At 55.9% G+C, this 26,784-nt stretch overlaps 1 protein-coding gene across 1 annotated transcript in view; it reads right to left on the bottom strand.

The window, feature by feature from the left end:
- Nucleotides 1-2,872: 2,872 nt before the first annotated feature.
- FAAP24 (FA core complex associated protein 24) overlaps nt 2,873-26,784 on the bottom strand; it is a 238,959-nt gene continuing 215,047 nt past the window's right edge. Inside the window, exon 6 of the mRNA XM_082605816.1 lies at nt 2,873-2,965. The gene's annotated coding sequence lies outside the window, so the exon portion shown is untranslated. The remainder of the gene's footprint in view (nt 2,966-26,784) is intronic.

Raw genomic sequence — 26,784 nt, 5'->3', positions numbered from 1 at the left:
AGGAAGGGGGTTCCACAGAGCAGCCCGGCCAGGGGCGGAGGGGTTCCCAGAGGGGAAAGGGCAGCAGACCTCTGGGGAGGCCCTTCGTCAGTTCCTAGGAACCACGTGAGCAGGTGCTGGATGGGCAGCGTCTGGAGATAATGAGGGGCAAGAAGCGAATCTCCAAGCCCTGGCGGACCTCATTCTGAGGGCAGAGCGGAGCACCAGGAGATCCCCAAACAGGGGACCCATGGCCCCAGGGGCATTTTAGTAAGTCCCTTCTTCCCAGGGCCCCCAGCCCTGACCCACAAAGGACAGCAGCAGGCTGCCTAGATGAGGTCCCCTGGCCCAGGCCTGCTCAGGAAGGCTCACCTCGCCCCCTCCTGGGGCAGGGCAGCCGCCCCTCTGATTTGCCATGCCTGCCCTGATGCCCTGACTGCCGCGACCACAGGAAGCGCTGCCCCAGCTCAGCACTTCCCTTTTCTGAAATCTGCCCCCAGCAGCCTGGTGGCCAGGGAAGGCAGACTTCCCGCTGCCCTCACCCTGGGCTCTTCCCACCGGTCACAAGTGGTTTGTTCCCGAGCTTCCCTGGGCAGAGGTGACCTTCTTGCCTCAACCACAGATCAGTTATTTATCAGAACAGGAAAGATGGCACCAGAGATATGTCCTCACCCCCTCCCAGGAGGGCCTGGCCTGCTCCAACGACCGCACGCCTGCTCCCCACATCACACGGGGCCTGTTCCCCACATCACACGGGAGTGTGTGGCTGGCGCGTGCAGGCTGCAGAGGAGAGGGAGCCAAGAAGAAGTCCTCGTGGGCAGACAGGGCAGGCCAAGATGAAGCTCTGTGTGTGAGCTGGGAACATTCCGGGCACCCGGGGTCCCTTGGGTCTGATGAGACTCACTCTTCCTCCAGATGCGCTCTCAGCCTGGGGCTGGTCCTAGGACTCCTCTGTCTCGCTCACTGGGAATACCCTGGGGTCAGCGTCTCCGGCTCCTCCTCTAACCCTCCCTTCCATCACAGACATAGGGCTCGGTGCCTGGGGATTCAGAACCCAGTTGTGAGAAAGGGAAGAAGAGGCTATCAGGGTTCCCCAACTGTGGCACTGTTGACATTTTAGGCTGGGTAAGTGATTCTGTGTTGTTGGGGGCTGTCCTGTGCATGGTAGAATATTTAGCAGCATCCCCAGCCTCTATCTACTAAATGCCAGTAACATTTCCCCACCAGCACCACCAGTCACAACCATCACAACTGTCCCCAGAAACTGCCAAGTATCTCGTGGGAGGACATAATTGTCCCCGGTTGATAACCAGTGATCTAGGTACCTGAGAAGGCCCTGGCTTCCATGACTAGAATGTTCCAAGTCTCACTTGGCTTGTTTCACAGTTTTGTTCTAGAAGGCCACAGACTCAAAAGACAGTAATTTGTCAGAGTCTGGGGTTCTTGGGAGTTGCAGGGTGTGTTTGTCTGAGGGGTCTGTGCTATCGGGCCCCCTCTGGGGTTCTGGGCATCACTGCGTCACAGAACCTGGAGCCAGAAAGGGGAGCCCTGGGACTGGAAAGGGGATGGTGAAGGTGGGAATTTTCATTCAAAGGAAGGTCAAAGAGATGTACTGGGGAGGGCATGAATTGAGTCACCTAGAGGCACTCAGCATCCTAGACCAGAAAGGTTGGGAAAAGTTACAGAATCAGGCAGAACACAGAGACATGATATGTGTCCTGGACTCCCCAAGGTGGTGTGCTAGAACTGACTTCCTGGTGTAAAGCCCAGGGCTGAAAGGGTTGCCCCAAACAAAGAAGACTTGTAAAGCTGACCCAAGAAGTGAAGTTTTCCATCCTTCTGGGACAATGGGTTGGGAAAAAGGAGTCACCTTTGAGAAGCCAAAACCCTAGCCAGAGCTATAAATAGGTGTGGAATTCAAATGTACAAAATCCAGGGGTTCTACAGCCTCAAGTCTAGAAATTAGCATAAAAACCAATAAAGAACCATGAGAGAAACTTACTTCTACTCACTTTGTATGGACACTTCCACCCAGAGCAATTTCCACAGAAAAAACAATCCCTGGTGAAGATGAGCTCACAATAAAAAGAAATTATGAATGACCTAAAAAAGCAAGCCACTGCATTAGCAGGAGATCTTAGATGCAGATACTAGAACAATTTGGAAAAGACTACATTATAAAATTTTTTAATTATTAAGGAGATAGAAGAGGGAGTGGAAGACGTAATACAAATATTATTTAAAAACAAAGAACAGATAGATTTCAAAGGAAATCAAATAGTCATTGCAGTATAAAATAAAATCTCAGTGGGTGGATTATATAGCAAATTAGTTGTGGTGGAAGAGAGGATTGGAAAACTGGAAAACACAGCTGAAGAAATTTCATGAAATGCAGCACAAAGACATGAAAACAAGGAAAAATAAGATACAAAGGCTCTTGGAGGATAAAATGAGATAGTCCAAGAAGGTCCAACATGCATATAATAGGAATTCCAGAAAGAGAAAACAGGAAATATTCAAGACCTAAAGGTTGAGAAATTTCCAGAATTAAAGAATGAGTCCTCACATTGAAGATGCACACTGAGTCCTAAGAAGGGTAGATAAAAAGAAATTCACATCATAGTAAAACTACAGAACATTAAAAACAAAAAGACGATTTTAAACGTACCAGCAAGAAATGAGGAATTACCACAAAGGAATGATGATTAGACTGACAACGGACTTCTCAGCAGCAATGGATACCAGAAGACTAGAGAATTATATATTCCAGGTGTTTAGGGAAATGACTTTCCACCAAGAATCCTATACCCCACTAAACTGGAGTGAAATAAAGAATTGGGACACAAGAAGTGGGTTCGAGGCAGGATCTGTGGTGAGAAGATAGTGTTCATGAGATCAGGAGTAGGACTGAGGGTCTTCAAAACAATCATCGTGGGAGGGCAGAGTGGGGAGGTGGGCCAATCTGGCCTTTTGGAGAATGGCTTCACTTTTGATGGACACTTTAGACAGGAAAGTAGTGAAAGACAAGGTCAGAAACTGTTCCAGAAAAGAACAAGAGAAAATAGTAAGAGAAGCCTTGCAAGCCAGCTCTGTGTCTGGCTTTGACAAGGTTTTGAGGGTGAGGTCAAAAGTGACACCTTTAGCCCTGGAGCCATGCTGGCTTCTGGGCACAGCCACATCTTCTCTACATCTCCACCTGACCTACTCTTTGTGCTCCACTCAGATGCTACCTCTTTTGCCCTGACCCCTCACCAGATGCAACGTCTCTCCTCCATGAACCCCCTATGAACTATCTTAGATTATTTTTATCTGGATTTCTATGTTCTTTCCCTATGAGACACCCACCCCAGGATCAGTATAAACTCACCTGTGCTTCCCACACAAGTCTTCCATGGCTCCCTTTCCCTGGTGGGTGGCTAGGAAGTATGCCTTGCTCATTCATCAGAGGCTGTCCATAGGCTCAGCCACACCCCAGATGCCCTTGGAGGATCAGAATGCCTACGACTACCCCAGGATCACTCTGAGAAGCTGCCATCTCAGTGCCTGAGACATGGGGTCAAGGGGTCCTGTGGGTTGACCTGGAGCACAGAGGGTAATGGATCAGCCTTCTATTGCGGTGGAGTCAGGCTCTCATCACTTCCCGTTATTCCTGGCCTGTTCTCTGGGAAGACATGGAGGAAAAGTTCTAGGACCCCACATATGAATCCTCAGAGGCAGGAATTCTCCACCCACTGTGAGGCCCAGCACAGCTTCCCTGACTGGCAGCACAGGGCTAAGGACAGATACCCAGCCCCACTCAGATCCGCGGACGAGACAGGTCATCTGCGTGGGGGATGTGGCCTGCATCTTGGAACCACTGTTAACTGTTAACCTGGCTCCAAACCTGTTCCTGCCACAGGGCATTTGCACTGACTGTTCCCGCTGCCTGGTACACACTTCCCCCTTAGAATCATTTTGTTGCCTCCTTCTTGTCATTCAAGTCTTAGTTCAAGTATCACCTCCCAGGGAGGTCACCTCTGACCCACTTAGTTAGCTAAAACCCCACAGCCACTCTCATCTCCCTCAACACTCTGATTCGTGTCCTTCATGGTTTTTCTCAAAAGCTGAAATTACGTCATTTCCTTATTTGTTTACTCTTTGATCATCGTGTCTTCCCAGAATGTCAGCTCTCCAAAGGCAGGGCTGAGCCCGTCTTGCTCACCACCGTGTTCCCAGTGCCTGGCACAACACAGAGCACACAGTAGGTAAATGCTTTGGGGTGGGGGGAGTGACTTTGAAAACCCAGAGGGCACTGGAGTTAGACAATGCCAGCCACTGACTCTAAATCGCAGGCCACCCTGATGACTCTCTACCCAACTGGGCTCACTCGGCCTCACCCTCCCAGCTGCTCCCTGGCCCAGGCCTTGGAGGCTGGACCTCACTGTCCTCACAGTCAGACCCTGGGCCTAAATAGCCCCAACTTCAAGTCATGGCACTGCTGTGAGACCCTGAGCAGATCTCTGGGCCTCAGCTTCCTTATCTGTAACATGGGTCTGCCCGGCAGGGGTCCTAGGAAGATGAATAGGAATAACGAGCAGATGCCTTCAGCATGGTTTGGTTCCTGATGGGTGCCCTGGCAGGGTGGGCCCTTGAGCCAGCTGGAAGGCCAGCAGCGCTCCCCAGAGGCTGGGCACAGGGCTCCCGACAGCCGTTGGTGGGTGACTAAGGCCCTTCCTTCCTGGGAGCTGCCAGCCCCACACCCGGGAAGAATGGCAGATGGGCACCCGCCTGGCACGGGAGACCACTTCCTATTTTCATCCTATCCTGACTATGAACATGACTCCTGCCAGAACAGGCCGGCCGGCCTCCACAAGGGCCAGAGCCTGAGGCTGGGAGACGGTGGCCTGTTGCTGACTGGGATGAGGGCCAGAGTCCAACCAGATCCAGGCAGGGGGGCTTCCTGAGAGAAGGGGTCCCTCACCCTCAGGGCTCCCCAGTTCTGCATCCTCCCCTAGGCCTTCTACTGGGCAGGGGGCTGCTGGCAGGGAAGCCTAGTGGGCACTGACTGGAGCAGACAGTGGTGACTCTCAGCTGCCAGCTGTGAAACCAGAAACACTGTGCGAGCTGGGGCCCGACACTGGCTCCACCGTTTGCTATCCTGTCGCCACCATACTGGGACCCAGCCAGGGAGGGAGTGGCAGCCTTGACGCTTCAGAACCCCACTGCCCACCACGCCTGACCTCTGGGAAGATCCCCACGGGACTAGTGAAAACCCACTCCTCCTAGGAACCCCCCTCACCCAGGCCCCCCTGGCCTTCAGCACCGCACCCCCTCCACCCATCCACAAACGGCCCAGGAGAGCCTTGGGCACTTTCCAGCAGAAGAATCCGGCTCCAGGGCTGGAATGTCAGGCAGACTCAGTGGGTCAGAGGTGTGAGAGGCCCTGCTCTTCAAGATGGGACCTCTGCTCCGACCAGCTCAGGCTCGGGGAACTGAGACTGGCCTGGCCACAGGGTCTGGGAAAAGCCTCATGCCCTGGAGCGGGTGGTGGGTCTTAGCCCAGGCCAGGGGTGACCCCTAGGGGCCAAGCCCCTTGTTCTGGGCTTGAGATGTCGGGACCCCTCCATTTCAACTCCTGCGTTCCAGGCCAGGAGGGCAGCAGGGTGGGGGCCCAGCAGGACACCCCAGATCTGCTATGACGGGGGATGGGTAGAGTCACAGACCAGGGCCTCTCTGGGCCCACATATACCCCGGGGGGTGGGGGTGGCAGAAGCAGTCCCGAGGAGGTGACAGACCCCACCCTGAGGATGCAGAGAGCGTGGGGACATCCCCCAGCCTCAGGCCTCAGTATCCAGTCACCCACCCCTGAGTACACCCAAAGCCCCCAAAAGTCCTGGCCCCGCGGGAATTTCCCCCGGAAGCCCTGGCTTCCCCTCTGAATTTCTCCCATCAGGCATTCAGCCGAGGATACCCTGCCCTCCCCTGAGCTCTGGCTTCTGCCAAGTGGAGGCTGAGGAACCTCAGGGACAGGGGAAGGGCTATGCGGCCCCAGGGCTCCTGCAGGGTGACTTGGCTGGCACCGTGCATGGTAGGGCGGGGCGTGTAGCAGGTGGGGCAGGGTCAGTCATGCTCTGTGTGTGTCTGTGGGCTGTGTCGTTGTGTGGTGTGCAGTGTCTGTGGGCCGTATCAATGTGGTCTGTGTGTCAGTGTATGCTGTGTGGGTCTGTGTGTGGTGTGGAATCTTTGTGTGGTGTGTGGGTTTGTGTGTGGTGTGTGGGTCTGTGTGTGGTGTGTTGCATCTGTGTGTGGTGTGGGGGTCTGTGTGTGGTGTGTGGGTCTGTGTGTGGTGTGTGGCATCTGTGTGTGGTGTGTGGGTCTGTGTGTGGTGTGTGGGTCTGTGTGTGGTGGTGTGGGGTCTGTGTGTGGTGTGTGGGTGTGTGTGTGGTGTGTGGGTCTGTGTGTGGTGTGTGATTGTGTGTGTGGTGTGTGGAATCTTTGTGTGGTGTGTGGGTTTGTGTGTGGTGTGTGGGTCTGTGTGTGGTGTGTGGGATCAGTGTGTGGTGTGTGGGTCTGTGTGTCGGATCTGTGTGTGGTGTGTGGGTCTGTGTGTGGTGTGTGGAATCTTTGTGTGGTGTGTGGGTTTGTGTGTGGTGTGTGATTGTGTGTGTGGTGTGTGGAATCTTTGTGTGGTGCGTGGGTCTGTGTGTGGTGTGGGATCTGTGTGTGGTGTGTGGGTCTGTGCGTGGTGTGGGGTCTGTGTGTGGTGTGTGGGATCTGTGTGTGGTGTGTGGGTGTGTGTGTGGTGTGGGGTCTGTGTGTGGTGTGTGGGTGTGTGTGTGGTGTGGGGTCTGTGTGTGGTGTGTGGGTCTGTGTGTGGTGAGTGGGATCTGTGTGTGGTGTGTGGGTGTGTGTGTGGTGTGGGGCCTGTGTGTGGTGTGTGGTTCTGTGTGTGGTGTGTGATTGTGTGTGTGGTGAGTGGGATCTGTGTGTGGTGTGTGGGTCTGTGTGTGTGTGGTGTGTGGTCTGTGTGTGGTGTGTGGTTCTGTGTGTGGTGTGTGATTGTGTGTGTGGTGAGTGGGATCTGTGTGTGGTGTGTGGGTGTGTGTGTGTGTGGTGTGGGGCCTGTGTGTGGTGTGTGGTTCTGTGTGTGGTGTGTGGGGTCTGTGTGTGGTGTGAGGTCTGTGTGTGGTGTGTGGGTTTGTGTGTGGTGTGTGGGTTTGTGTGTGGTGTGTGGGTCTGTGTGTGATGTGTGGGTCTGTGTGTGGTGTGTGGGGTCTGTGTGTGGTGTGAGGTCTGTGTGTGGTGTGTGGGTCTGTGTGTGGTGTGTGGGTTTGTGTGTGGTGTGTGGGTCTGTGTGTGGTGTGAGGTCTGTGTGTGGTGTGGGGTCTGTGTGTGGTGTGTGGGGTCTGTGTGTGGTGTGGGGTCTGTGTGTGGTGTGGGGGTCTGTGTGTGGTGTGGGGTCTGTGTGTGGTGTGGGGTCTGTGTGTGGTGTGTGGGTCTGTATGCGGTTGGGGTCTGCGTGTGGTGTGTCACTGTGTGTGTGGTGTGTGGGTCTGTGTCTGGTGTGTGGTTCTGTGTGTGGTGTGTGATTGTGTGTGTGGTGAGTGGGATCTGTGTGTGGTGTGTGGTTCTGTGTGTGGTGTGTGGGGTCTGTGTGTGGTGTGTGGGTCTGTGTGTGGTGTGTGGGTCTGTGTGTGGTGTGGGGTCTGTGTGTGGTGTGTGGGTCTGTATGCGGTTGGGGTCTGCGTGTGGTGTGTGGGTTTGTGTGTGGTGTGTGGGGTCTGTGTGTGGTGTGGGGTCTGTGTGTGGTGTGTGGGTCTGTGTGTGGTGTGGGGTCTGTGTGTGGTGTGTGGGTCTGTGTGTGGTGTGGGGTCTGTGTGTGGTGTGTGGGTCTGTGTGTGGTGTGGGGTCTGTGTGTGGTGTGGGGTCTGTGTGTGGTGTGTGGGTCTGTGTGTGGTGTGTGGGGTCTGTGTGTGGTGTGTGTGTCTGTATGCGGTTGGGGTCTGTGTGTGGTGTGTGGGTCTGCGTGTGGTGTGTGGGTTTGTGTGTGGTGTGTGGGGTCTGTGTGTGGTGTGGGGTCTGTGTGTGGTATGTGGGTCTGTGTGTGGTGTGTGGGTCTGTGTGTGGTGTGTTGGTCTGTGTGTGGTGTGGGGTCTGTGTGTGGTGTGGGTACTGTGTGTGGTGTGTGGGTCTGTATGCGGTTGGGGTCTGCGTGTGGTGTGTCAGTGTGTGTGTGGTGTGTGGGTCTGTGTCTGGTGTGTGGTTTGTGTGTGTTGTGTGCCTGTGTCCGAGAGGCTGACCATCAGGCCAGCGGTGCGTGCAGCGTTTGCAGCTCCACAGGAAGCCTGTGGAGCCCCAGGAGTGGTCATTAGGAAGGACCTGGGTTCCCCTGTGTGGCCACGTCACAGGGGGTGCAGTGCAGGGTGCAGGGACCAGGGTGCTGGCACTATCTGCACCCACCCAGATGTTGCCCAAAGCCCCTGGGGCCCAGCGAGCCTGGGGCGCATTTCCCCTCTCTGGCCCTGACCCAGAGAGCCATGTGCCAACCAGAGACCAGTGGCGAACTGTGTCTACACTTAGAGCAGGATTTCCCACCTGGTGCCCTGGAACTTCCTGCCTGAGGTTCAAGTCCAGCTCTGTCCCCTGAGTGTACTCTGTGAGTCCCTCCCCTTTCTCAGGTTCAGCTCACGGGGTCTGGGTGGGATGACCACGCACCAGCTTAGCTCACGGCGGGCGAAGAGGGTCGCCTAGCACATGCGGCCGCTACTGCTGTTGTGCCCCCCCCTCCCCCTGTCCAGGACCCCATGGCTGCGTTGAGGCAGGCTGTTTCCACCTGACTGGTTCAGGTCCCAAGCAGAGAAGGAACTGGCGGGCAGAGTTGTGGCCCAGGGCATGGCCAATGCAAGTGTGGGAGGTGGGCCTCAGATGCTATGGTGGGGCATCCTGGGTCCCCCAGCCCTACCCCAGCCCACCCACTGACCTCAGGGCCTACTGCCAACACACCTACCAGCCTGGGCCAGCACAACCAGTCTTCCATCCCAGGCCTGGCCCGTCCCTCCTGGCACCTGAGAATGCCCCAGGGCGGCAACCCTGGGGTCAAGCCCACCTGAGCCCACAGCCGGGCATGCCCCTCCTCCCTGCCTCTCTGTCTTGCCACCTCCATGCACTCCTCACTTGCATCTCCCATCTTAGTGGGCAGCCCCTGGTCATCCTCCTTCTCTGTTCCTCTCCCCACTTTCTTTCCTCCTCAGCCTCCCCTTCTCTTCTTCCTCTCCTGGGGGGGAGTCTCATTGCTGGAGTTCCTGGGCCATCGCCCCTCCCACTACTGTAGACCCAGACGGACCCAGGACAGAGGGCTGCTGGGCCCCATGGCCCCCTCAGAACACCCATGTGGGGGACGGGGTCCCCTCTTAGAAGCAGGAGCCAGTGTGGAGACACTCCAGGTGCCAAGAAAGGCAACCAGGTAAGGGTCACAGGGTGAGTGACCAGCAGGTTCTGTTGTCCTGGCCAGACCCTCTGGGGGCTGAGTGTTGTGACCGCAGTATCTGCCTGGGAGCCCAGGGCTCCCCAGATTGAATCCCAGGGTGGTTCAGGGGATAAGGCCCCCAGGGTTCACAGGGGATTTCAATGGGACAATGGGCTAAACACCCCCCAGGCTGGAGGAGGCTGGGCCGGTAGGACAGGGTGGCCAGAGCAGTGACACGCCCGGTTGAGCCGAAGGGGACCAGGCCCAGGTAACTCAGTAGGGGGCTCTGAGCAGCCTCTTCCTCATTCTCAGCTCAGGGCTGAGACACAGACCTGGGACACAGATTGGTCAGGGGGATGGCTGCAGGGAGGGGACCCGTTGGATGGGGAAGCCAGGGTCCCTCCATCCCCTAGAGGTTTATGGGCAGGTGCCCTGGCCATGGGGCCAACGTAGGCTACAAGCCATCCCTAGCTGCACTCCTTCCGGTCTTAGCCCCCGTCTCAGCCAGGACCATGCCGAGGGTAGGGGTCTTGAGCCTCAGGTCCCTGGCCTGATGCACAGCAGTTTGCAGGGGGCAGGGTAGGGGGATGCCTTAGTAGGCCTCAGATAGGAGATAGGAAGCCCAGAGTCCCTTCCCTGATGGCTGGACCTCAAAGGCCCCTGGGCCCCAGAAAGCAACCTTCGAATCCTTCATTCACACCCCTTGGCTTCTTGCGTATTCAGCTCCAAGGCCCAGCATCTTCCCCTGCCCGGCAGGGCCCCCTCGCAGAGCCGGCCGCCTGCCTGCCCCAGGCCAGCCGCTGACCGCAGCCCTGAGTGTGGAGTGAAGGGAAGAGGCTGGGCCGTGGAGACTGAGGGCCTCACACTCCCTCCCCTCACAGCCTGGGCTGGAGCCATGGGTCGCCGCTCATCCACCCCAGAGACCAGGGCAAGGATTGGTGGAAATGCCGAGAGGTTCAGGGGTCACAGTGCATGGCTGGGTCAGAGGTCAAAGATTTGCTGACAGCAGGCTTGGAGGTATTGATCTGGTGGGGGAGGTGACAGAACTCTGTCCCCTGCCAAGGGCTATGGGCATGGGCTTGTGGTCAGCAAGCTGGACTCAGCAGAGCCCACCCCAGAGCAGGCTCCTGGGGATGCGGGGCTGGGGGCTACGGAGCCCCTCTCATGGCGCCAGGTCCCTCGACAGGCAGGGGACCAACTGTCATACCACAAGTGATTTCCGTTATCATCCTTGGGCTGATGGTCCAGCATGCCTGGGTCTGCGTGGCCAGGGGGACAACAGGGACCCAGGCGGCTGCGTGCTCCAGCACCCAAAGCCCTCACAGATTCGAGACGACCAACTTGGGGGAGCTGGGAACTGAGGAATCAAGAAACCCAACATCCTCTTCGAGAGCACTGCAGGCTGAGGGTGGGGCTGGCTTCCTGGGGGAGGGTACACAGCTGCAGGGACCCTCAGAAGCCTCCCCCAGTCTTACCTGTTCACCCCAGAATCAGGCAGCCCCCCACCTTGGATCCTATACCCAGCTGGCTTCTGTGGGATGCAGGCACCATTCCAGCTCCCTCCCTCCCTCCCCAGAAAGATGTAGTGCATCCACCCCGATCCCGCCCCAGCCTCTGCCCAGAGCCCTCCCAGAGGTGGCCAGCTCCACCTCACTCATCCCCACCCCACATATCCACCAGTCCAGGCCGGGCCAAGGCCTGCCCGGAGCTAGGGAGCCTCCACGACCAAGAGGATGAAGGGCTCCTCCCCAAACTGAACTCACCCCAAACAGATTGGACCCAAAGGTGTTTCTCCATCCATCCTGGAGGCTGCCCGGGGAGAGAGAGAGGGGAGTGTGTGTGTGCCTGTGTGTGTGCTCATGTGTATTCGCAGGTGTGTACATCCATGTGCTTGTTGCTATGTGTGCACATGTTATTTGTGTGAGTTTATGTGCACTGGGTACGTGTGTGAACATGTGATTGTGTGCATGAGTGAACTGTGTGTGATTATGTGCACGTGGGCGCATCGTGTGTGTGCGTTTGCGTGTACTCACATGTGTTTGGCTCAGGCCCGGGGCTGGGCTGGCCCCCTTCCAGGCGCTGACTGGAGAGACACTCCAGCTGTCCCCTGGAATGGCTTGATCCGGGCTTAGCCAGAAACCCTTACCAGTCCCTATGGCCCCAGCCCTGGCAGCTCTCCTAGAGCTGAGGGCTTCTGATCAACCCCAGCCAAGCTGGCAGCATGGCCAGAGGGCAGCTCTGTCCACTGGGAAGGCATGTGGTGGCCCCTGGCTCAGAGTATACCTAGGTTCGAGGTCACTGGCACTGAGGCAGAGGCACGTGGCACACTGGGGTCTGGAGCTGTCCTTGATACCACCAGGGCCTGACTGGGGCCGCCTCCTAGCAGTGACCCCTGCTGGGAACCTCAGGTACTGCAGACTGGCTCTACAAGCCATTGTGAGGGAACGGGGTCCCCTTCACTTCAATGGATTCCTCCCTGCAGGGAGCAGTGGATTGATATGCACGGTTTTCAAATTGTGTGCTAAGGAACCCTGGGGTTCCTTCAGGTCTCTCCAGGGATTCCCAAAATTGGATGCTCCCAGCTTCCCACCTTCCTCCTCAAAAGAGCATTGCTTTTAAGTACTGAGCTTTTGGAGATATTTCTCCAAAAATATTTCAAATCTCCAGGCTGATTTTGACCTTTCAGCTCTGGGAGTCTATTTATGAGTGTGTCTCAGTTAGACCTGCTTTTAGAACAATTCATTGGGCTTTAACCCCTTCATCTCCTGACAGGCGTACAATATTACTTTAGGTTGGGTTCTGGTTTAAATACCTCTTGGAAACCAGAAGAGGCAAAAAAGAGAGAGGGTCCACTTCAGACTGGGCAGGCTTGCGGTCCCCTGGGGCCCAGCCCTTTGGCGAGGGCCGAGTTCATGTCCTCCAATAAAAGGGCATGTTATGTGAGGGGCTCCCAGGGGAAGTGCTACCTCACCCCTCGGGCCTTGACACGGGGAGACCCTGAGAGCAGGGCATCTCCACCGAACAGCCCACCAGCTCCCCACTGCCCCAGAGGGAGCAGGACAGTTACAGCTGGTCCCACCCTGCCATGTGGTTTCCTGCATCTGCCTGCATGTTCCCAGTGCCTGCACATAACCATGGGGCACGCCACGTTGCCCACATTTCACGCCTTGCTGTGTTTGCCTGAAGTCATAAAATGTGATTTGCTGGATGTAGAACATGGCTCACAGGGGCGTAAAGCGGGGCCAGAGGTGCGGTCGGCAGTGGCTCTGCCACCCTGGCCCCAGCATGGCCCCAGCCTGGCCCCAGCCTAGCCGACAACTTCTAGCTTAGATTGGCCCTAGGAACCTCCCCATGAGGGCCACTTCCCTATAATTCCCTCCAGGGGGTATGGCCATAACACATCAAGCAGAGCATGACAAAGTCTAGGGACCTCTGGGGCAGACACACCTGGTTGAGGCCTTTGGCTCTGCTCTCGGGGGGATGGGCACTAAGGCCCAAGGATGGTCCTGCGGTGGCCAGACAAGGTCAGGAGGGCTGGGGACATGCTGACCCACTCATCCCCATTCATTCATTCAGAGGTGGAGAGATTCCAGACAGGAACTCTGTTGCCCTTCCCTCTGCTCTACTCGCTCTGACTTTGCTCCCAGCCAAGAAAGCACTATCCAGGAGCCTGGAGACAGACCAGCCCTGTCCTGCCCTGGGGAGCCCTCAGCCAGCGGGGAAAGACCCTCTGGCGTTTTAACTGCTTCTCAGACCACAAAGATATGAGGTCCTGTTGGATCCACCACAAGCTGTGGTAGCCACTCCTTACCAGCCACTACCAGCCCCAGATAGGACAAAACCCTTCAGCCACATCCCAGCAGGAAGGCTCCACTGCTCTGCAGAGGGGATAGCCCCCGAGGACCTCTCCACATCGAGCGTCCTTGGAGAGAAGAAGACCATGTAGCCCGAGGCCTTTTGTAGTCTGTTTCTTCCCACCCTCCAACCTCTATCACTGCCTCCCATCCACACAGGCCTAGGTGTTTCACTAATAACAGGTTCAGTTTGTTCCTGCCTCAGGACCTTTGCACATACTGTTCCAGCTGCCCTGAATGCTCTTCTCTCCAGTTTTCACATGACTGATCCTCCTCATTACCTGTTCACAAAAGCCCTCCCTGGACCCTCCAAAACAGCCACCCCCATGGCCCTCCCAGTTCCTCCATGATTGTTTTCCCATGTGACGGAGTCCCCATCACAAATTCTCTGGTTCATTTATGGGAGACTTTAGCATTCTGTAGCATGCAAGCTCCGTGGGGTGGAGTCCAGTTGTCTTGTTTGTGGCTGCATCCCCAGCGCCTGGCACACAGTAGGTCCTCGCCAAGCATTGCACAAGTGAATGCATGACAAGAGGGTGGGGACTGGGCCTGAGAGGGCTGGAGTAGGGCTGTGGGAATCTAACTGCCGAGCTGGACAGGGGCAGGCAGGCAGGGGCAAGTGGGACTCTACCCGCCTCCTTTACCTGGCAGGCAGGCCAGTATGCAAAGTGCTCACCTGGAAGTGCTGGCAAAAAGGTTCCCCCTCCCCCCATAGCAAGGCAGCTGCGCCAGGGAGGGGCCCCGGGTGGCTGGGAGCTGGTGCTGCCTCCCCACCACTCACTAGCTCTGTCCTCAGCTGGGTCTGTGTGGGTAGGAGGTGGGGACAGGGTGGCCTCCATGGAGAATGTCTCCTCCTGGAGGGGGCAATGCCACCCCACAGGCTAAACACAGCTAGTGGATGCTCAGATGCCTTGACAGACAAGGGAGCGCCCCTTGCCCATGGGAGGGGGCAAGCCTGGGGGCGAGGAGGGGCTCTGGCCCCTCACCTGGGGCCTTTCATCTGTCCCTTGGGCTCCTGGTGACACCTAGTGGCCAGCATTCCTGATACACTGTTTCCCCCATTCCCTGAACTCTCTCCCCAGGGGATGTCCCAGACAGCAAGGGCACCCCCGCCCTCGGTCTCACCCACTCACATTCTCACGATCCCTGTCTCCGGGCCCACACCCACACGCTCACTCTCACACCCCCTCTCAAGGCTCGTCTCTCCCACACACAGTCACAGAGCCACATGGGGCCCGTGGGGTGTCCCTGGGCCTTCCAGGCAAAGGGTCTTCACCGGAGCCCCACCAGGGGTCAGCACCCACCCGCCAGCCTCCCCACACCCACCCAGGTGCACCATGACCAGATAGTCCCCCTGGGGAGGAAGGCCTGGAGGGGAGACTGCAGTGACACCCTGGGCTCCCCGCCCATCCCCTCCCACTGGGCCTCACAGATACTGCTGATAAAAACAAACCAGGGCAAGGGCACAAGACCAAGGTCGAGAACCAGCAAGAACCCAGGAGATCACCATCCTGACCAGAAGCTCAGGAAGAACCAGCCCATGGGCAAGGTCCGCACGAACGAGCGTGGTGACCCTTGAGGACGCCAGGAGGAGGAAAGGGGCCTGGGAGCCAGGCCAGGCCCAGGAGTGGGCATGTCTGCATTGGCCAAGAGATACCTCAGCTGAGCCAGGGCCAGGCTGCCTGCATCACTGAGAGAAGACCGAGGAACTGGGGGAAAGGCCTGGTGGACACTTCCAACAGAGGCATGGGGCACGCGTGGCCAGCAGCACAGGGCAGGGCCTGAGGCCTGGGACCCCAGACTCAGTGGAGCTGGAGGGACCCATTTCAGGTATGCTGCCGGCCTTCTCCTGCAATAGCCACCAGGAGAGGAGGGCAAAGGTCACTTTCCCCATTTCCCAGCTGGGGGCACTGAGACCTGCCGGGAGCTGACAGAGACAGGAGTTGCTGGCGCCTCACTTCCTAGGCTGCTGAGTATCAGGGCCTCCACCTCCTGTATCCTCCCAGGACCCGGGCGCCTCTCACCGCTGTGCGCCCAGCTCTGCCTGCTTGGAGATGGCCTCATCCATCAGCGCGCCCCTCCCCAAACCCCCTCCAGTCCCTGCACCGCAGACAGGAGGTGTCCCAGAAGCCAGGCACCCACAGGACGGGATGCGGTGCCAAGGGCTGAGGGGTGGCCAAGTAGGGGTGGTTGCAGCCTTTCCCTGTGCTGCCCACGGCCCTCGCCTGCTTGCAGGGCACGAACCTTGCTGAGGGACGGCAGGCTTATGGGGAGACAAGGACTGAGGTGAAGGCCAGCTCAGGATGCCTTTGGCTGCTGCCTGTGCCCGGTGCTCCACACCCCAGGGACACCTTAGGGGCTGGAAGTTCCGGCTCCTCAAGGGGTAGATGCCAGGAGCTGGACTGGGGTCCCTTTTGCCCCCCAGTGCTCGTCCTCAGCCCCAGCTCCACTTTGAACTGCAGCAGCCCTTCCCCAGTAGACACCTTTGGATAGAGAAATTCTAATGTCCCCCCGACGCTTCCAGCCACCACCCTCCCACAATCCTGTGGGAGAAGGGGCATAAGCTCCGGGCAGGGAGACGAGATTCCGGGTGCCCCCCCCCCCCGCCCAGGGCTGTAACCCACTGGCCTCCCAGGCCTGCCCCTCAGCAGGCGCCTCCTCCAGTCTGTGGGGTGGGCACAGGAGGCCTCAGTGGATGCAACCAGGATTGAACTGAGTCGCAGTCTCAGCCATGCCACCTTCTTGGAGCCAGACTCTGGGCATGGGGCTGGGGCAGGTGAGAAACGTGTGCTGGGCGGATGCTGCCTTGGAGGCTGGGACACCTGGAAGGAAACGCTGGCCCAGGCCGTGCAGGGAAGGGGGCGGTCAGGGAGGGCTCCCTGGAGAAGACACCTGGGCTGAGAAAGCTCCTCCAGACCAAGGACGCAGGAGGAATTCCAGGGTAATGACGCAGAGGAAACGGCACTGAGAAGGACGAGACCCTGAGGAACTGGAAGGGAGAGGCGGGAGGGGCGACGTGGGCAAGGCTGGAGCACGGGGGCCCTGCGGGCCATAGCGGGGGCGGGCCAGTGAGGCAGTGGTGACTGGGCCCCAGGGAGAAATCAGGACGCAGGTCTTACAGTGTGTGCGGGCAAGGGGAAGGGACTTCTCGGCCTGGCTGCCCCCCCGGATCAGAGAACCAGGTGGGTGAGAGGCCCTCACAGTGGCTGTGCTTCTCCCACGGGGTGTTTGAGAAATGGAGGGGAGACTGGGTGTTGTGGTAATGGGGGTGCCACTGGCATTGTCGGTGGGGACTAGCTGTGAGGGCCGTCCTGCCCAGCAGCAAGTCGTCCTGTGCCCACACAGTGCCTGAAGATCCCACCGGACACTCGGGTAGGCGGGTAGTTCACAACTGGGGGTGATTTTGCCCCTCGGGGGGACCTTTGACAAAGTCTGGAGAAATTTCTGATCATTACCACCTGGGCTGGGTGTGCTACTGACATCTAGTGGGTGGAGGCCAGGGATGCCACCAACATCCCACCATGCTCAAGAGCATGTCAGTGGTGCTGAGACTGAGGAATCCCGGCCAACGTGAAAACCCTGTTGGTAATGATCAGAGTCCGGAACCTGCTTGCTTTCTTTTTTTTTTTTTTTTTTTTTTTTTTTTTTTGCGGTACGCAGGCCTCTCACTGCTGTGGCCTCTCCCGTTGCGGAGCACAGGCTCCGGACGCGCAGGCTCAGCGGCCATGGCTCACGGGCCCAGCCGCTCCACGGCATGTGGGATCTTCCCGGACCGGGACACGAACCCGCATCCCCTGCATCGGCAGGCGGACTCTGAACCACTGTGCCACCAGGGAAGCCCGGAACCTGCTTTCTTTTTACATGGTTTCCAAATACAGAATTTCCTAGGGATGCAGCAGGCGTGACAATCTAAGGAAAATGGAACCTTGCTTCGTTTGGATATTTACCAAGAGTTGTTTGCCATTTTGGAAAACCGCATCCCTAAGCCGTGGCTCCTGCAGCCATCTGAGCCTGGAGGGACGCTCTAACCCGTCTGCGTCTGCAGCTGCTACAGCCTCGACGACGCTACACAACCAGTATCTTGAGTCCTCTGTAGGTCATACGCAAGCATTTTTCAAATCAAATACACATTTGAAGTTATAAATTACATTCCTTTTATTTCTCCCTTGTTTTAAAGATAGGTCATTATATTGATTTTTTTAAAATTATGACTGTAGGTTATATTATCTATGAATTTTATTTTGGGATGGCAAAAATTATAAGATTCTTTATAGAAGGGGTAACGAATCTGACGGGACTGACCAGATGTAAGTGCTCACGGGAGGTGGGGGATAGGGGAGAGATGAGGAAGCCCCAATGTTCTTGCCTGAGCAGCAGATGAGGGTACCCACCTGGATAAGGAAATGTAGGGGCCCTGGGCGTGAAGGAAGATGCTGGATACAGCTCATGGGACCATTGGCTTGAGGGGAGTTGGGTCTTAGGGTGGGGCAGCGAGGAGTGGAAACTGCAGACCACAAATCACTGAGTGAGGGATGGTGGCCCTGGAGGGAGCCCCAGAGGCATTGCAGGGGAAGATGGAGGACAGGGGCCGTGGACAGGACAGAGAACAACCAGGCAGTGTAGTCCAGGGCAGGGGTCTGCGAGTAGTTCCCTGAGGGAGGTGTGAGCGGTTCCAGGGCGTGGCGAGAGCACAGCAGGGGTCAAACATCCTCTGACCTATTTGGGGGCCTCCCTTCAAGACCACAGGCAGCTCTGGGAAGAAGAAGCCTTGTGGGTCCAAGCAGGGCCATCAGCAGACCAGGGTCTCTGCCCATCAAACCGACAGGCTGGGCTGAGTGCCAGGAGGGACCCCAGGGCAGGATGGGGTGAGGAGCCCCAGGACCAGGAGGCCCACGCCTCCCAGGGGTTGCAGTTTCTGCATCTGACTATCCCAGCTCCACACTTATCAGCTATGTGACCTTGGGCTGATTATTTCCACTCTGTGCCTCAGCTTTTCCACCTTTAAAATGGGAAGATAAGTCAGAAAGAGAAAAATAAATACTGTATGCTAACACATATATATGGAATCTAAAAGAAAATGGTTATGACAAACCTAGGGACAGGACAGGAATAAAGATGCTGATGTAGAGAATGGACTTGAGGACACGGGGTGGGGGGAAGGGTAAGCTGGGACGAAGTGATAGAGTGGCGTGGACATATATACACTACCAGAAGTAAAATAGATAGCTAGTGGGAAGCAGCCGCATAGCACAGGGAGATCAGCTCGGTGCTCTGTGACCACCTAGAGGGGTGGGATAGGGAGGGTGGGGGGGAGACGCAAGAGGGAGGGGATATGGGGATATATGTACACGTATAGCTGATTCACTTCGTTATACAGCAGAAACTAACACACCGTTGTGAAGCAATTATACTCCACTAAAGATGTTTAAAAAGAAAATGGGAAGACAACACACTGCCGGCCCCACTCCCATCTACCCCCAGACAATGCCCTGATCCTATCCCGTGGCTTGGCTAAGCCAGCACCTCCCTCTTAGCAGGACCCACCCTTGGCCAAGCTGACCCCCACCCACGAGGCCCTGAGAATCCCCACTTCACTGGTCTTCCTCCCTGTAAGATGGACCCAAGAGAACACACCATCTTCCTCTTGGGAAAGAGTTCCAATAGCCGTTGGTCCCGAGGGCCCTTGGTGATGTTGCTGAGTGGGCCTGAGGCTCCCAGCCCCACTGGTGACTCATATCAGGACCTGGGTGGCAAGGCCTCCCCCAATGGAGATCTCAGCCCAGCCCACCCAGAGTGGCTGGTGTCTTGGGCCCAAAGAGGTGGTCCCAGGAAGGTGGCCGGGAGCCAGGGGTTGGGAGACCCCTCTGACATTGAGACGGTTCCTCCCTGGACCCTTCTGAGGGCACCCAGGATCCAGCAGGCCCATCTGGACAGGGTCTCTGGAAAAGTAGGTGGGCCTGCGTTTCTCCAGAGTGGATCACCATCCACAACCCAGGGGAGTCAGACCCCTGCCCTCTGCACCAGCTCTGGCATCAGTCAGCACAGAGAGTGCCCCCCCAGGAGGGGAATCCAGGTGGTGGGGGGCACCCAGAGAGCCGTCCTGTCCACAGGGCCCCATGTTCAGACTTTCTGTGTGGTCCCCCAGTGACATTCCACACATGGTCCCCAAGCCACCCGCAAGACAGAGGACAGTCCCCGCTCATGGAATAATAAGGTCTTGCAGTGTCCCAGGGGCTGATGTGTCTCAAATCCAAAGAGTATCTGGTGACAGTCTTGTTTTCACATTAAAAGCGTTAGTTCGTTACAAGTACACGCCTAGACTGCCCCAATGTTTTGTAACTGGTTTTGACATTTCCCGGTATTTTGAGGCACCAGGTCTCCGAGGGGCCTGCCTGGGCATCCCTCTCCACTGTACCCACTCCTGCGCCCGCACCTTTCCCAGGCTCACTGCCTCCCTGCCTATTGCGCAGGTGGGGAAGCTGGGCCCCCGGGGCCTGCAGAGCCCCTGCCCACCAGGCCGTGGTCGGCCTGTCAGGGCAGCTCCGCTCAGCTGTGAGAAAGGCCAGGGCCCATCAGATAAAGCTCTGGGCCCTCCCACCACCGCAGAGGCTCTGTCGCCTCCCAGTCCCTCCCCAGCCCTGCCCCGAGGCAGGTGTGCTGCGCGGAATGAATTTCACTACAAGATCTCTCTGGTTTCACTATGAGTTTCCTGACCCAGGCCAGCACCTACGCCCCCGGGGGCCTCCCCTGCATCTCTAGGGCCAGGAGGCAAGGCTCCCCACTCAGGCAGCAAACAGGAGGGAGCCTGGGCAGCCCTTGGGAAGGACTTCCCTGGCTCCTAGCTAACTCCAGTGGTCCCAAGAGAGGCTGGGTTCTGGTCCCAAGAAGCCTGGCCAGTCCGGGCCAACACCTTAGGGTCCGCGAGGGGCCTGGATTCCTTGATGGCGGAGTGGGGCAGGCCACAAGGTCTATCCCATGGTGAGGGAGGCTGCCCTCTGGTGGTGCCTTTTGGAATGGCAGATGTCCTTGGCCAGGACAGAGGGTCCAGGTTCAGGAGGCTGGTCCCGTAGGATTTGGGGCTGGGACGACCAGAAGGGAGAGGAGAGCCCAGTTCCAGAGCAGAGGCCCAAGCCCCAGCTTCTCATGTTCTCTACTGGTTCCTGTTACCCACGGCCCCCATCCCACCTACAGGGGGCTGGCTGCACAGGGCTGTGCTTATGAGGGTCTCAGGGGAGGGCATGGGGTGACACAGGAGGATGCGAGAGTCCCAGACTCCCCAACAGGTCACCCGTCCCCTCCTTTTCCCTCTTCCAACTAGTAGGCCCAGGAACCCCAGGGCCTGGGCAAGCTGCCCCCCAGGACAGCTGTGGCACTGAGGGATGAGAACACGTCCCCGCTCCCTCCTCCTCACATATGTTCAGTGACTCATCCAGCTCAGAAGTCGGGGGCAGAGCTGGGGCTAGAACCTGTATCTCTCAGTTCCCAGGCCAGACACCTAGGAACCTGCACTGAGGACTATGCTGGGAGGAAGGCCAGGTTGCCTTTGAGGAGCATCTGGCCCAGCGGGGAGAGAAGCAGTAAGGAGAGGGGCCGAGGTGGGCACAGAAGAGGCTCGTGGTCCAGGCTGGGGACCAGGATGTCTTCCTGGAGAAGGTGGTGAGCAGGCTGACTCACAAGGGACGCACGTGAGCATGAAGATGTGTGTGAGGGGCTGCAGGCCAGGCAGCCAGCATAGGCAAGGCAAGGTGGGGACTGACCTCTGAGCAGGCAGAGCCAGGGACAGTGGCTTTAAAGAGGGTGACCACACAGCCCAGTTTGCTCAGACATCTGGTTTACACCTGTCATCCTGCTGTAATTATTAACAGCACCCCTTTGCATTTTCAAAAGGGTCCCCCTTTGGACTGTTAGTTAAATGGTCTCCCCACAGAAACATCTCCGTGGAGGGGGTTGATCCTCACCTCCAGGGCTGCATTGAGCAGGGACAGTGTGGGATGGGAGAGAGGGATTTGATTTGCATTTTGGAGCAATGCTGGGGTGACAAAGAAGCTGTCGGCAGTCAGGCTCGAGGATACGGTGGGTGGTAGAGAGTATTGGGGTGGGAGAGGATGGTGTGGAGGGTGGAGGCCGTCAGAGCTCTGGGAGTGGACCCTGGGATCAGGGTCCCCATCCCAGGAGGGAGTGGGTGAGGGCTCGGTGTGGTGACACACTCTTCATTTGATCATTCTAGAAGCACCGAATGTGTGGGCTGAGCCCTGGGTAAGGTGGTCCCTGCTATGGACCCTCACACCACGCAGATCCAGAATGTCACCAGAACCAAATACAAAGATTTTTTAAAAACTTTCAGTCTCACAGAATATTTTAAAGTTTGATAACTAATTGAACAGAGGAGAATTGCAGGAGAGGAACAGGTGTAATACAAGGGCCCCCCAAGTGAGAAGAGGCTGGGCTAAGAGTGGTGGTGGTGTGTGTGTGTACACACACAGGCACATGCATGTAGGGGGGCAGTCATAGCCTCCGCCCTGGGAAACCAGAAAAAGAGACGAAGCTTTCATTGAAAGTTGCCTGCCCCAGATCACCAAGGACAGTGTCCAAGCAGCCCGGTTTCCCCATAACTGTGCTTTCTCCACTCTCTGCTCCATAGTGACCTTAGGAGAGGGGATTTTCACTAAATATTTAGGCATATAGCACGTGGAGCCTTCATTTGGACTCCTGCCCTGGGCCTACCGGCGTTAGGGCTGGACGTGAGCAGTGGCTGTCCGGGGAGGGTGCAGAGAGGGGAGAGAGGAAACACGAAGGGGCAGCAACTACGTCCAGGGCTGAGAGCCCCACGAGACAGAAACAGAGAGGGGTTCCCAAGAACCATCAGCAGAGAGATGCTTGAGAATTAGGGAGCGCTTCGGAATCAGGATAGTGGAAACCAAGGAGAAACAGGCTGCCTGAGTGGCTACCTAGGTTAGAATGTGAGTAACAGGAGAAGGGAGCTAAGGCCAGAACAGGTATGGGGGTGCCGAGCAGGTTCAATGACCTTGAGGGGCTGGTGGAGAAAGAACAGACCCAAGGACCCGCCCCCCCCCACTCGGATCCTGTCCCACCAGGGGCCCTGAAAGGACACGTTTCATGTCCTATTCTTGTTGAAGTGAGCATAACCTACATACAAAATATTGTATAAATCCTAAACGTTCCACTTGATGAGTTTTTACAAACTGCACATACTCGTATAACCAGCACCCCAGAGCTCTCCTTGTGCCCCTTTCCAGTCTCCACCTCCAATGAGCACCTCTATCTTTTTTTTTTTTTTTTTTTTTGCTTTACGCGGGCCTCTCACTGTTGTGACCTCTCCCGTTGTGGAACACAGGCTGCGGACGCGCAGGCTCAGCGGCCACGGCTCATGGGCCCAGCCGCTCCGCGGCATGTGGGATCCTCCCGGACCAGGGCACGAACCCGTGTCCCCTGCATCGGCAGGCGGACTCTCAACCACTGCGCCACCAGGGAAGCCCAGCACCTCTGTCTTAACCTTTAGCCTCATACATTAATTGTGCCCATTTTAGCACCTCTCGTGAATGAGATTATCCCAGAATTTTATATCGTATTCGGCTTCTTTTGCTCAATATTATGTCTATAAGACTTATCCAGGTTGTGGCATGGTATTAATTTGTTCATTTCCCTTGCAGTACAGGACTCCAGGGTTTGAATGTGCTCTGACATATTTATCCATTCTACTAATAATGGTTTCCGGGTTGGGGCTACTGTGAAGAGTGGTGGTATGAATAATGCTGTAAATGTCTTTCAGTGCATTGCTATATTTATTTCTGTTGGGTATATACCTGGGAGTGTATCTTAGCCCGGGCTCTCCAGAAACAGAGCCCGAAGCAAAAGCTTAGGTGGTGCTTTTCAATCAGGGGGTGCAATCACAGGGAATCAAGAGTGAGGGGAAAGGGGGTGAGGCAGGGAAGACAAGAGAGCCAATACAAGGATGAGTTTCTGAACTGACCACAGCTTGGTGCCAAAAGCATCTGATTGCTGGGCTGTTGAGACCCTCTTGTAAGAGGCTTTATAATGAATAGGATTCATGACAGTCCATGTGGGATGAGGAATGAGGGAGAATTGGTCCACTGGCTTCTACCTGCCATCGTCAAAAGATAGGCCAGGGCTTCCCTGGTGGCGCAGTGGTTGAGAGTCCGCCTGCCGATGCAGGGGACACGGGTTCGTGCCCCGGTCCGGGAGGATCCCACATGCCGCGGAGCGGCTGGGCCCGTGAGCCATGGCCGCTGAGCCTGCGCGTCCGGAGCATGTGCTCCGCAACGGGAGGGGCCACAGCAGTGAGAGGCCCGCATACCGCAAAAAAAAAAAAAAAAAAAAAAAGGGTAGCAGTTTCATTCCTCACTGTCTCATGCCTCAAGGGTTAGCAGAGAAGCCCTGGGGAGGGGGGGAGTGATGGGAGGTGTCCGCAGGTTGTACTTGAAAAGGAAGGAAACGTAGCCAAGGCCTCCAAGGTGAGGCTGGGGGATCTGAGGTGGTACCCAGCAGGTGTCTGACACAGAACGGAGAAGCTGGGCCATAGGGATTTAGAAATATTGCCAAATAGTCTTCCAAACTGGTGGCACCAATGCACACTCCCTCCGCAGCGTATGAGAGCCTCAGGTTGCTCCACATCCTTGCCGACGCTGGTGTTTAATTTTAAGCACTCTGGTGGATGCACAGTGAATCTCATTCTGGTTTTAATTTGCATTTCCCTGATGACTAATGAGGTTGAACACCTGTTCAAAAGTTTACCAGCCACTTGGACATCCTCCCTTGTGAAGCACCTACTTAAAGTCTTTTTCCTTTTGGTTTGTAGTTTTCATATTTTTAAGATACAAGTCCTTTATCAGATGTATGTATTGAAATAACTTCTCTCAAATGTGGCTTACTTTTCCCTCTCTTAATCATGCGTTTTGATTAACAGAAGTTTCTAATTTTAATGGAGTCCAATTTGTCACTTTTTTACTCATCATGCTTTTTGTGTCCTGTGTAAGAAAATGAATCTATTCTTTCCCCTAAGTCTTCTTCTAGCTGCCTTGTTGGTTTTTTTTTTTTTTTTTTTTTTGCGGTACGCGGGCCTCTCACTGTTGTGGCCTCTCCCGTTGCGAGCACAGGCTCCGGACGCGCAGGCTCAGCGGCCATGGCTCACGGGCCTAGCCGCTCCGCAGCATGTGGGATCTTCCTGGACCGGGGCACGAACGCGTGTCCCCTGCATCGGCAGGTGGACTCTCAACCACTGCGCCACAAGGCAAGCCCATGCCTTGTTGTTTTACCTTTCACATATACACTTTGTTTTCATGTGCACATCCATGGAATTGGTTTTACGGTATGGTGTAAGGTAGAGATGAAGAGGTTTTTTTGTTTTTGTTATTTTCCAATATGGATACTTAATTGATCCAGCACCGTTTACTGAAAAGTCTGTCCCACTTCTCTCCCCTGCTCTGCAATGTCAACCCTGTGGTGATAACACAGGAGTCCATAGATGGATGGGTCTGTTTCTCATTTTCTGTTCTGTTCCTAGTTGATTTATCTTTGCACCTGTCTCCCTAACTGTAGTGTAAGTCCTCCAACTTTGTTCTTCTTTATATATGTTTTAGAGTCAGCTACTTTACTAAATTAACTAATTAACCTTAAGTTTGCTTATAAATTGTTTTTTGGATTTTCTACCCTATCATGTCATATGTAAATGACAGTTTTATATTTTCCTTTCCTAGCTTCATACTTCTTCAGATTGGCTTCTTTCACTTAGTAACATGCATTCAAGTTTTCACCATGTCTTTTCATGGCTTGATAGTGCATTTCTTTTTAGTGCTGAGTATCATTCCACACGTGGATGTACCACAATTTATCCATTCACCTACTGAAGGACATCTAGATTACTTCCAAGTTTTGGCAATTCTACATAAAGCTGCTATAAACATCCATGTGCAAGTTTTTGTGTGGATATAAGTTTTCAACTCCTTTGAGTAAATACCAAGGAGCACGATTGCTGGGTTGTATGGTAAGAGTATTTTAGATTTGTAAGAAACTGCTAAACTGTCTTCCAGAGTGGCTGTACCATTTTGCATTCCCACCAGCAATGAACACCTGTTACTACACATCCTCACCAGCATTTGGTGTTGTCAGTATTCCAGATTTTGGTCATTAAAAGGTTGCGCCTTATTCCTTCTTTTTCTCGCCTTATTGCACCAGCGAGGATCACCAGCCCAGTGGTGTATAGAAAAGAGTGCTAACATTCTTTCTCATCTCCAGTCTCAGTGGAAAAGCACTCAACATTCAGCACAATGTTAGCTGTAGGGCTTTTGTTTGTTTTTTGTTTCTTGGAGGGTTTGGTAAGATACTTTTATCAGATTTAGAAAGTTCTCTTCTTTTTTTTTTTTTTTTTAAGTAGCTTTGCCGGGTGTGAGGGGGTGATGGACAGTGTCAAGGTTCACAAACCTACAGAGTGAGCCATGACAGAGACAGGCCTTCAGGAGGGGATGAGCAAGTTCTCTTCTATGTCTAATTTGCTAAGAGTTTCTTGGTTTGTTTAAAACGTGGAAGACTGTTTTCTGAATGTGTTGAGAAGATCCTATGGTTTTCCTTTTTTTTTTCTTCCTGTTTACGTGGTGACTTCTACTGCTTGTCTTTCGGATGGTAAAACAATCTTGCCAATTCTTTGTTCCCACCAGGGTTTGCAGGTTCTAGTTTATGCCACTAAAATCACCTCCTGAACTGTGGGCCTGGAAAACAACATGCAAATTCCATCCTGTGCAGTGCCCTAGAGTCACCGCTTCTCCTCAAACACTGACTACACATTTCAGGTGCCATGAGAGGCTCCCCTTCGAAAACCACCAACCCCCGGGGGCACCAGCCCCCGCAGGACCCTCTGCCAACAGACCCTAGCGTTTTAAGGGCAAGTGCGTGCGGAGAGTTAACGGGTCAGACCCCCCCACCCCACCCAAGACAATTAAGAGTCTGCACAGCTCGTGCGCTTCCCCCCGCCCCACGCCTGCGCCAGTCTCCTTTAAGAGAGGCGGCCTGAACGCGTCTCTGGGGCTGGAGGCGGAGGGCGCCAAGAATGCCGCACTCCGACGGGAGCGCAAGGGCTGAAGCTTCGCCGGGCGGCCTCCCCCTCCACGTCCCCCCAGGGTCTTCCCGCTCCTACTCCCAGGTCCCCGCCCCCGGCTTCGAAGGTCCCCCTCGCCCGCAACCCCCTTGAACCGCCACGCCCGCCCCCTGATGCTCCTCCCACAGCCCGGGACCCGACCCTGGACCCCGCCCCAACCCCCGGTCCGCCCGTCGGACCAGGGCGACCCCCACCCCCACCCCGCAAGCCCCGAGGCCGCGGGCGGGGGAAGGACGGGGCGCCCGGCGCGGCCTCATCCACATGCAGGGGACGGCGCGTCGCGGCGGCCGCCAGGAAGGGACAAAGGCTGTTCCGCCGCCGGCCGCACAGTGCCAGGCTCGCCCCGCCCCGCCGCCCCGGTGGCCCCCGACGCGGCC

The sequence above is a fragment of the Mesoplodon mirus genome (genome assembly GCF_964341445.2).
Source record: "Mesoplodon mirus genome assembly, chromosome: 19".
NCBI classification, from domain to species: Eukaryota; Metazoa; Chordata; class Mammalia; order Artiodactyla; family Ziphiidae; genus Mesoplodon; species Mesoplodon mirus.
Note: the sequence above shows the minus strand (reverse complement) of the source record. Positions and strands in the feature narration are given on the sequence as shown.